Below are 9,096 nucleotides of genomic sequence, written 5' to 3' on the forward strand. Positions count from 1 at the left end.
CAGTGACTCAGTTTTTATAGATTAGTGATAATTGGTATAGCACTCAGCAGTTTACAAATTATTTTCATAGATATTTCAACTAGCTTAATTCTAGCTTATATTCACATAGCTTTCTTGGAAAATAAACTATGTTTCTTTTGTTTTTCTCTAAAGTTAGTTTTATTTTTTATTTGTCCTAATTAGTTATACATGACAGTAGAGTGCATTTTGACACATCATACATAAATGGAGTAAAACTTCTCATTCTTCTGGTTATACATGATGTAGAGTCACACGGGTCATGTAATCATATATGCACATAGGGTAATAATGTCTAATTCATTCTACTATCCTTCACTCCCTTCACTCCCCTTTGCCTCATGCAAAGTACCTCTGTTTTTCCCTAGGCTCCCCCATCGTGAATATCAGATGGGGGATATTCCCCATCCACATATCAGAGAAAATATTCAACCTTTGTTTTTTGGGGGGGTGTAGGGATTGGCTTATTTCACTTAGTGTGATATTCTCCAGCTCCACCCATTTGCCTGCAGATGCCTTAATTTCATTCTTCTTTAAGACTGAGTAATATTCCATTGTGTATATATACCACAATTTCTTTATCCATTTATCTGTTGAAGGGCACCTGGGTTCATTCTAAAGTTTAGCTATTGTGAATTGATCTGCTATAAACATTGATATGACTGATTTTAAGTCCTTTGGGTATAAACTGAGGAGTGGAATATCTGGGTAAAATGTTGGTTCCATTCCAGACTGCTTTCCATAATGGCTGCACCAATTTGCAGTCCCACCAGCAATGTATGAGTGTAACATTTCCCCCACATCCTTGACAACATTTGTTGTTACTTGTATTCCTCATGATTGCCATTCTGACTGGAGTAAGAGGAAATCTTAGAGTAGTTTTGATTTGCTTTTCTCTAATTGTTAGAGATGTTTTTAAGCCACCACATTATTATTGCGTTTGAGATAATCGGTTTCTGTATTGTCAGAAATTGAATAATAAAAGTTTTTTCAGCCCTCTTGCTTTTTTCCTTTTCTTTTCTTTTTCTTTTTTTTTTTTTTTTTTTTAGTACTGAGTATTGAACTCAGGGGTGCTTTACCACTGAGCTATATCCTCAGACCTTTTATTTTTTATTTTGATATAGGGTCTCACTAAGTTGCTTAGGGACTCATTAAATTGCAGAAGCTCGCCTTGAACTTGCAATCCTCCTACCTCAGCATCCTGAGCTCCTGGGATTACGGGTGTCCTCACTCTGCCTGGCCATGCTTTCTTGATCCATGGTTTCCTTTGGGTTATTTGACAATGAATTTAAGACTGTATTTGTAATAGTTTTGAAGTCTTTTTATTTTCAAAAAAGTATTTTGTGACAAACACAATTGTGTATGTGTTCGTGTGTATGCATACTCCTTCATTTGCCCTTTCTATCCTGATTATCAGTGAGTCTACTGTTTTTTTTTCTTGATATATAATCCCTTTAGCTATCACCCTCTTTGTCTCTACTTTATAACCTGTTACACTAAAATCATTATCTATATTTCATTCTCTTATTTTTAACTTTCCATTTGTTTTTAGATTAACTTATAAATTGTACAGTGTTGCTACTTTGGAAAAGTTAGAAATATTGAAAACAAAAAAAGGAAAAAAAATCATCTAAATTTCTACCCAGGGCAATTTCTATCCTTTCAGATTTTTAAAAATTTGTTCTAATTAGTTGTACATGACCACAGAATGCATTTCAAGTCATTGTAAAATATTTCTTGATTATATCTTCTTCTGTGAAGTGTCTGTTCAGTTCCTTAACCCATTTATTGATTGGGTTATTTAACACCAAAAGAACTCAAAATACTACTTTCAGATTTTTTTCTGTGTACGTAAACAGTATTTATGAAAATTAGCATAGTATTAAACATATTCACCTGTCTTGTTTTTCTGTTTTATTAATTATTAATACATTTTAAATTCACTAGTTACAGATTTAAATCATCATGCTAACCATAGCATAGTATTTCATTGTGTGGAACTTAAACAGCATTGATTATTACAGTTCAGTTTGTTTCTAGTCATTTCTTCCCATTCTAGCAAGGCAATACACAAACATTTTAAAATAAATTTTTATAAAAAATGTGTGTTTGCTTGAAATTCATGCAAATGTGAAATTTTAACGTCTAAGAATATGACTTTTTAAAAATGATGATTTATAATGTTACCATGTTGTCTTTTTGCCGGGGTCCAGCCCAAGCAGGAGTTCATGGGTTCCACACTGGTAAACGGGATGCAGGAGACAGCGTTGGCGATGGATGGAGAATGAAAGACACAGACTCTAGTTCTGGTGCAATCAATCCCACTTTATTCTGGAGAAGGCTGGGTTTATATACACTTTTCTTCAGGCTATGATGACAGGCTTATGATTAATAAAATCAAAGAAGTTTCTAAAACATAGGTAGAAATTGTTTTTACCAAAAGATTATGAGAAAACAGTAACCTTACAGATTATCCTTACTTAATCACAATTATTTTAAGCATATCTAACTACGTCAATGAGCTAATACAATGTTTATTTCCTTAATATCTAAACTCTATATGACCTAAGACTATTTTTATTATTTTTGCGGTAAATTGATAGACAAATAATGTCAAGTGACCATCTCAAATAGGTCCTTCTGGTTAATATCTAAATTGCTGAGTGAAGGGCTACAGGAGGGCAGCGGTCCCAATGGTTATTGTGTACCAACGTTTATTATAGGGGTGACATTTTCTTTGTAGGAAGGAAGGAATGTTGTGAAACCTTATTCTTTTACCTTACCACCACACATAAACAAAACCATCATCTGGATTAAACCACCCTGTAGGAGACAGGGGGAGATCTATATCTACCTTCTCTAAGGGCTTGTCTTTAGGGGGGTACCAGGGCTTGCCATAGATAAAATAAGCTAGTCCATATCTAGTAGCTACTGTGGGAGGTGCTTTGTGTTTAGAACTTGGGGAAACATTGTTATATATAAATTTCTGTGCCCCAACAGGTTCTGGCTGTGCCAGTAAATGCAGTGTTTGATTTTTAACATAAAAAAACATTCTCCTGTAGTGAGGTTAACATCACAGGGTTTCAACATGTGTTTTGTCTCCGTGATGTTTTTCTGGAAATTTGTAGAATTATTCCCATCACCTCTAGCAAGATCCTCAGACTGAAGTGAGTAACATATTATTAGGAAAACTCCACAGAATAACATCCAAGCTAGGGAGACATACATCTGGCTACAGTCCTTTTAGGATGAATCTCTGCAATCACCCTTCAGTGGAACTCTGTCAAGCACTGCAAGGACAGCCAGGTGCCCCCGCATCATTTACTTAACCAAAAGATAATAGTCATTAATGCATTTCAGCAGGGGTTATTATTGGGTGATTTTGCCATAATTTAAGCCATCTTTGTTCATGAGGCAAGTAAAATATCTCACTATTATTTTAAAATGCATTTCTGTGATTACTAGTGAATATATAATTTCATATGTTAATTGGTCATTTTGTTTCTTTTCTTCTGAATACCCTATTCTGTCTTTATTTGGTTTTGCTATTTAAAATGTTGGTATTTTTATTATTTGTAAGAATTCCTAATTGGAGAAAGTAAAACTTTTTTGTCTTTTATAATGAAAGAATATTACCAGTTTATTATGTGTATTAAACTTAGTGTATTTAGCTTTGACATGTAGATGCTTTTGGTTGTTATCAGATATTAGAGACTTATGTTTTTTGCTCATGATATCTTTAAAGAAAATAATCACAATTCAAAATTACATAAATGTATATTTGTTTTATTCTGATACTTTTTAAATTTTAACACTTATGTTTTTTCCTCTGATACTTTCTTCATTTTATTTTAATATTCTATGGAAATTCATTTGGTATGAAAGGTAACATGAATCTCTTCCCTTTTTTCTAAAATGTCAGCCAGTTATCTCTTGAATGTAATAATTAACATTTACTTGACATACTACCTTTATCTTAGACTAATTATGGTGTACACTCAGATTTACATAGTAACAGCATAAAATAAAGCTGTATGCCCTTTATGTAAGTTACTGGATTTTGCATATCAATTTTTATTTCCATATGGAGATAATAAACTTATAAATTTATTGTAAATATAAAATATGAATCATTAAAATGTAAATATGAATAAAACAAATACATCATACATGTAAGACAATTACCCCATTGTATACAATCAATAAATGAGTTATTACTCTTATTTTTATTAACATTGACAAATCTATTCAGTTATTAAAACTATACTTTTTATAATTATTGCTATTGAATAAATTTTAATGTCTAGGAGGGCAAATTTTCCATCTTTATGTTCTGTAGAACCTAGAAGATTATATTTAACTTTACTCTGTTTAAATTTTGTGTTTTTAGTTAATATTTTCTGTACAATACATAGATATCTGAGGCTCTAAATAGTATTCTTGATTACCTATCTGTTGTTATCTCCTGAGAAATATTACTAAGTACATTCTCTTCTTTAGTTTTGTTTGTTTTTTTTGGGGGGGGGGTTGTTTTTATTTTGTTTTGTTTCTTCCAATGTTACAGTCTTTTAAACTTATAAAATATATTATTTGTTCATATATTTTCAGAGACTTAATATGAGAATTAAGAAATTTGGTATAATTACAAATGAAGAATTCAGAAAATCACCAGGAACTTCTTGGTAATTCCTGCATTTCTAATTGAAATTCCTTTTAAAATTTTTAATGCATAATTTGTAATTTTTTTTAGTCATATAAGTTTCTCATAGAGCTTTTCTTTTTTATTTTTTCTTTCAAGCTTTGGATTCAATATGTCAACTGGTATGTACTGTCACTATTCCAAATGTTATGTAAATTCTGTGAAACATGCATAGGACACAATAAGTACTAGGTCTCAGAAAGTACATTTCTTTGGTCAGGCCATTTGTACAATTTTAAACAAAACCCCACACTTTAGTGTTCAACTTTTCTCTTTTTATTTTTCATTATTTAAATTGTTTGTCTGAATTTAGTGAATTGGGGAGGGTAGAAAAAGGAAGCTTGTCTATTTTATTGCAGAACTTGGCAGCATAAGTTCCTTTCCTTTTTTTATTAAGTGATTTAAATAAAAATTATTCTTTATTAATACTCTCTTTAAAATATGAGATAAGCTAAAGAAAAATAAACTGACTAGCAACTGGGAGATGAGGAAGAAAAGAAATAGTATGGATTAATAAGATACATATTAGATAATACTTCAAAATACTTTTATAGTGTCAAATATAGGACAGATCAGAATTGCAAACTAGAGAAATCTTAAAACAGCTGAGAGTAAAATTTGGGTAAGATAGCTACATACCTCATATAACTATACATTTTTCTGAACAATTTTTGAAAAGATATAAAGACTTTGCTGAAAGTGTTATTAGGTCTAATTTTAATTATAACATAAGATTGTAGACTGATAAAATTCCTCTAAAATAATATAAACAATGTGAGAGTTTAATTGCATGCATTTAACTTATATTAAAAACACACTTAGGAATTAAATTCCTAACCACTATTCTTAGAAACTCAATTGTTTTTAAAATACTGCACATTAGGCTGGGCACAGTGGCGCATGCCTGTGATCCCAGTGGCTCGGGAGGCTGAGACAGGAGGATTGCAAGTTAAAAGCCAGCCTCAGCAACAGTGAGGCACTAAGCAACTCAGTGAGACCCTGTCTCTAAATAAAATACAAAATAGGACTGGAGTTGTGACTCAGTGGTGAGTGCCTGCGAGTTCAATCCCTGATACTGCCCCTGCCAAAAAAATTATTGCACATTAATTTATATTCATGATGATGATTCTTAGAATAAGACAAGTTCATAAAGATTGTGTATTTATTAATATACTTTGTGTTAAGCATATGTGTTAGTTCTTGCAAAATAATCAACATTGTCATCAGCATTAGAACAAGTAGATATTTGAATATTTGGTATATTTAAAGAATTCAAACTGTTAGAGCATTCTGTATTGGAAATAGAGATGATACATTGCTTGTAAAATGTACTTTAGATGATAAGGTTGCAAGACTGTATATGATTCATAGAAAGGAAAGTTAACAATATATAGTAACTATTTGTTAAATTTTGAATTTATAAGTATTAAGTGGAAGTGATTAAAAGATCATTCAAATTTTGCTTTATTTGATACATGTACTTTTAAGTAACATTTTACAGCTTAAAATATGGTTGATTACAAATATATATTATTTATTAGTATCTATGTCAGGATATAGAATGAACAAGTCAGTAGCTGTGCTGCCTCTTTTGTATAGTGCTTAGTACCTTACAAATTGCCATCATTTTCATGTAATTCTCACAGAAACACTGTGGATCAATACTGTATTTTACAGATGAAACTGTTTAAGGAAAAAACCCAAAGTTAGTTCCTAGTAAAATCTCTTTGTTCTTGCTTTAGTTGTCTTCTTTCATTCTAGCATTCTGTGTAGTGTCTTATACAATTATGGATCCATTTATATTTTGTTCTAAAGATAAATTATTTGTTTTGTGGGGTGTTTTTGTTTTGGGGTGCTAGAATATGCAGGTTAAGCACATGCTCTACCATTCAGCTACTCCTGGTCCCTATTTGTTTCTTTCATTCATCTCTAAATATAGCACAGCACAAAAAAAGGTGGATTTTATAAAGTTCTTAATGTAAAATACAAGCATCATCACCATGTTTTGGATAATACCTGTTTTTTAAGGTCATTGTTGAGAAGAAGCTATTTGAAAAGAAGCAATGGTTTTCTAAGTCTTTGTGAAGTTATTAAAATTTATGGAATCAGTCTTTAATACTCATATTGGCACAACCTATCTTGAGTGCCATAAGTTCAATCCCCAGTACCCCCTCCGCAAAAAAATCCCTTATATTTACATTCTCTCCCTACCTACCACATATGTCAAAATTTGATCCTTTTAGTAGTCATGAGGAAAATATAGCAGATAAGGTAATTTTAGATTCTTCTACTGAAAGGAAATTTTTATTCTCTTGTCTTCAAGGTCTGCAGTCTATAGAATACCTTGAATCCATTGCTACTATTGAAGTTTTAAATATTTATTATGTTAAAAAGACCTCTCTCCCTTAATTTGTAGTCAGTTTTTAGCTGTTAAATTGAGTGAGTACTGCATATTAATTTCCAGGCTTTCATCAGCAGTTGGGAATTCCAACCTTTAATTACATATTAGAACAAAAGAAGAGGAGGTTTTCAAGATGTTAGCCTAGAGGGTGGCTGCATTTCATGTTGCTCCAGGACTCAGAATTCAAAAGAGGAGATATTGAGAGACTTGGGACAAACTCAAAGCAGCCGGGTGGGTCTCTCCCGTTGGGGAGGCATCCCAGATGGGATGGTAGTCCCGGAACGCAGGGAACTTTGTGAAGTAGAGCTGCTGGTGAGACACCCCTCCCCCCGCTGGAGCAGTGAACTCGGACAGCTGGGAGCATCGTAGAGGAGGCCGCTCAGCACAGCGCTGGGACTCGGAGCAACCACTGGGGCTCCGGGCGGCAGCCCAGAGGAGGGGCTGCGAGGAGAGCTGTGTGGACTCAGGACACCAGGGCCTGCCCTGAGGAGGAGGAGGAGGAGCGTGGCCGCTTGGATTCAGAGTGACTGCACCAGATCTACAGGCGGTTGCCAGAGGAGGAGCGGCGCGGTGGACTCAGACCACTTCTGAACACCGGGGCCTGCCCGGAGGAGTAGGAGGAGGAGGAGGAGGAGCGCAGCGGGTCGTTTGGACTCGCAGTGACTGCATTAGAGCTCCAGGCAGCTGCTCAGAGGAGGAGGCGACTGGTGAGTTGTTTGGACTTAAAGCGACCGCTCCTGAACACAGGGGGGCTGCCTGGAGGAGGAGCATGGTGGGTCGCTTGGTCTCGAGTGGCCGCACCAGAGCTCCGGGCGGCTGCCCAGAGGAGGTGTGCAGCGGGTCACATGGATTCAGAGACACTCAGAGTGACCGCTCCTGAACACCCGGGGGGTTACCTGGAGGAGGAGGAGGAACGGGGAGGGTCACTTCGACTCGAAGTGATTGATTGCCCAGGGCTACGGGTGGTTGGTGGGAGGAGGAGGCACGCAGAGAGTTGCTTGGACTCCTAGTGATCCCACCAGAATACTTGGCGGCTGTCTGGAGAAAGAGGCGTGTGGCGAGTCTCTGGGACTCAGAGCGATTGTACGGGGCCCCAGGTGGCTGCTCAGAGGAGGGGCCACATAGCCAGGCGATTAGGTGCAGAGCAGGGATCCAGGATCTAGGAGGCTTCTTGGTGGAAGAGCCCCACAGAGACACGCTTAGGGGCAGAACGAAGGTTCCAGGACTGCGGACAGATTCTCTGAGGAGGGGCAGCCTAAGGAGAGTCATCTGCGAAGGGTGAGGCTCCCAGGTACAGAAGGTGGGGCCGGGCCCCTGGGAACTTTGCAGAGGAAGGCAGCCCAGCCCAGGCGGTAGCTGTAAATTGAGGCGAACCTCTAGGAGAGAACTGACCAGCGAAACCTCCCCACTGGGTGAGTCTTCCCTGCTGCAGAGGTTTCCCCACAAGGACGGTAAAACCAGAGACTCAGGACCAAACAGGCCTCAGCCCACAGCCTAGTTCCCCTTTGGATGACCATTGATCAACAAGTGGAGGCACCTCTGCCCACTAGCAGGGAATATACCCCACCTGAAGGCCACCACTCCTAGAGAGGCAGCTTCCTTGTGGAGCACCGCATTATCAACTTCCTCCAAGACTTCAGCCTACTGAAGGCTAAGAGGGGATATATATAGAAATCTTCAGGAACATTGTAACTCAATAGAGGAAATCTGCAATATCTCAGCGGTCCACTGGTACCTGAACAATATGAGAAAACAAGGAAAGAAAATGCTGCAAACAAATCTAGATGTTACATCAATAAAACCCAATGACAGCATGGCAGAAGAAATGACAGAAAAGGAGTTCAGAATGTACATAATTAAAATGATCAGAGAAGCAAACGATGAAAGAGCAAATGCACGCACTGAATGATGAGATGCAAGAGCAAAGGCAGGCATTGAATGATCGCACCAATCGACAGTTAAAAGAGCAAATACAGGA

General features: G+C 36.5%; 1 protein-coding gene across 1 annotated transcript in view; it reads left to right on the top strand.

The window, feature by feature from the left end:
• The window catches only part of PMS1 (PMS1 homolog 1, mismatch repair system component), a 106,319-nt gene extending 101,631 nt beyond the window's left edge, over positions 1-4,688 (top strand). The window contains exon 20 of the transcript XR_013763016.1: positions 4,627-4,688. The gene's annotated coding sequence lies outside the window, so the exon portion shown is untranslated. The remainder of the gene's footprint in view (positions 1-4,626) is intronic.
• Positions 4,689-9,096: the final 4,408 nt, after the last annotated feature.

Source organism: Sciurus vulgaris, assembly GCF_902686455.1.
Source record: "Sciurus vulgaris genome assembly, chromosome: 3".
NCBI lineage: Eukaryota > Metazoa > Chordata > Mammalia > Rodentia > Sciuridae > Sciurus > Sciurus vulgaris.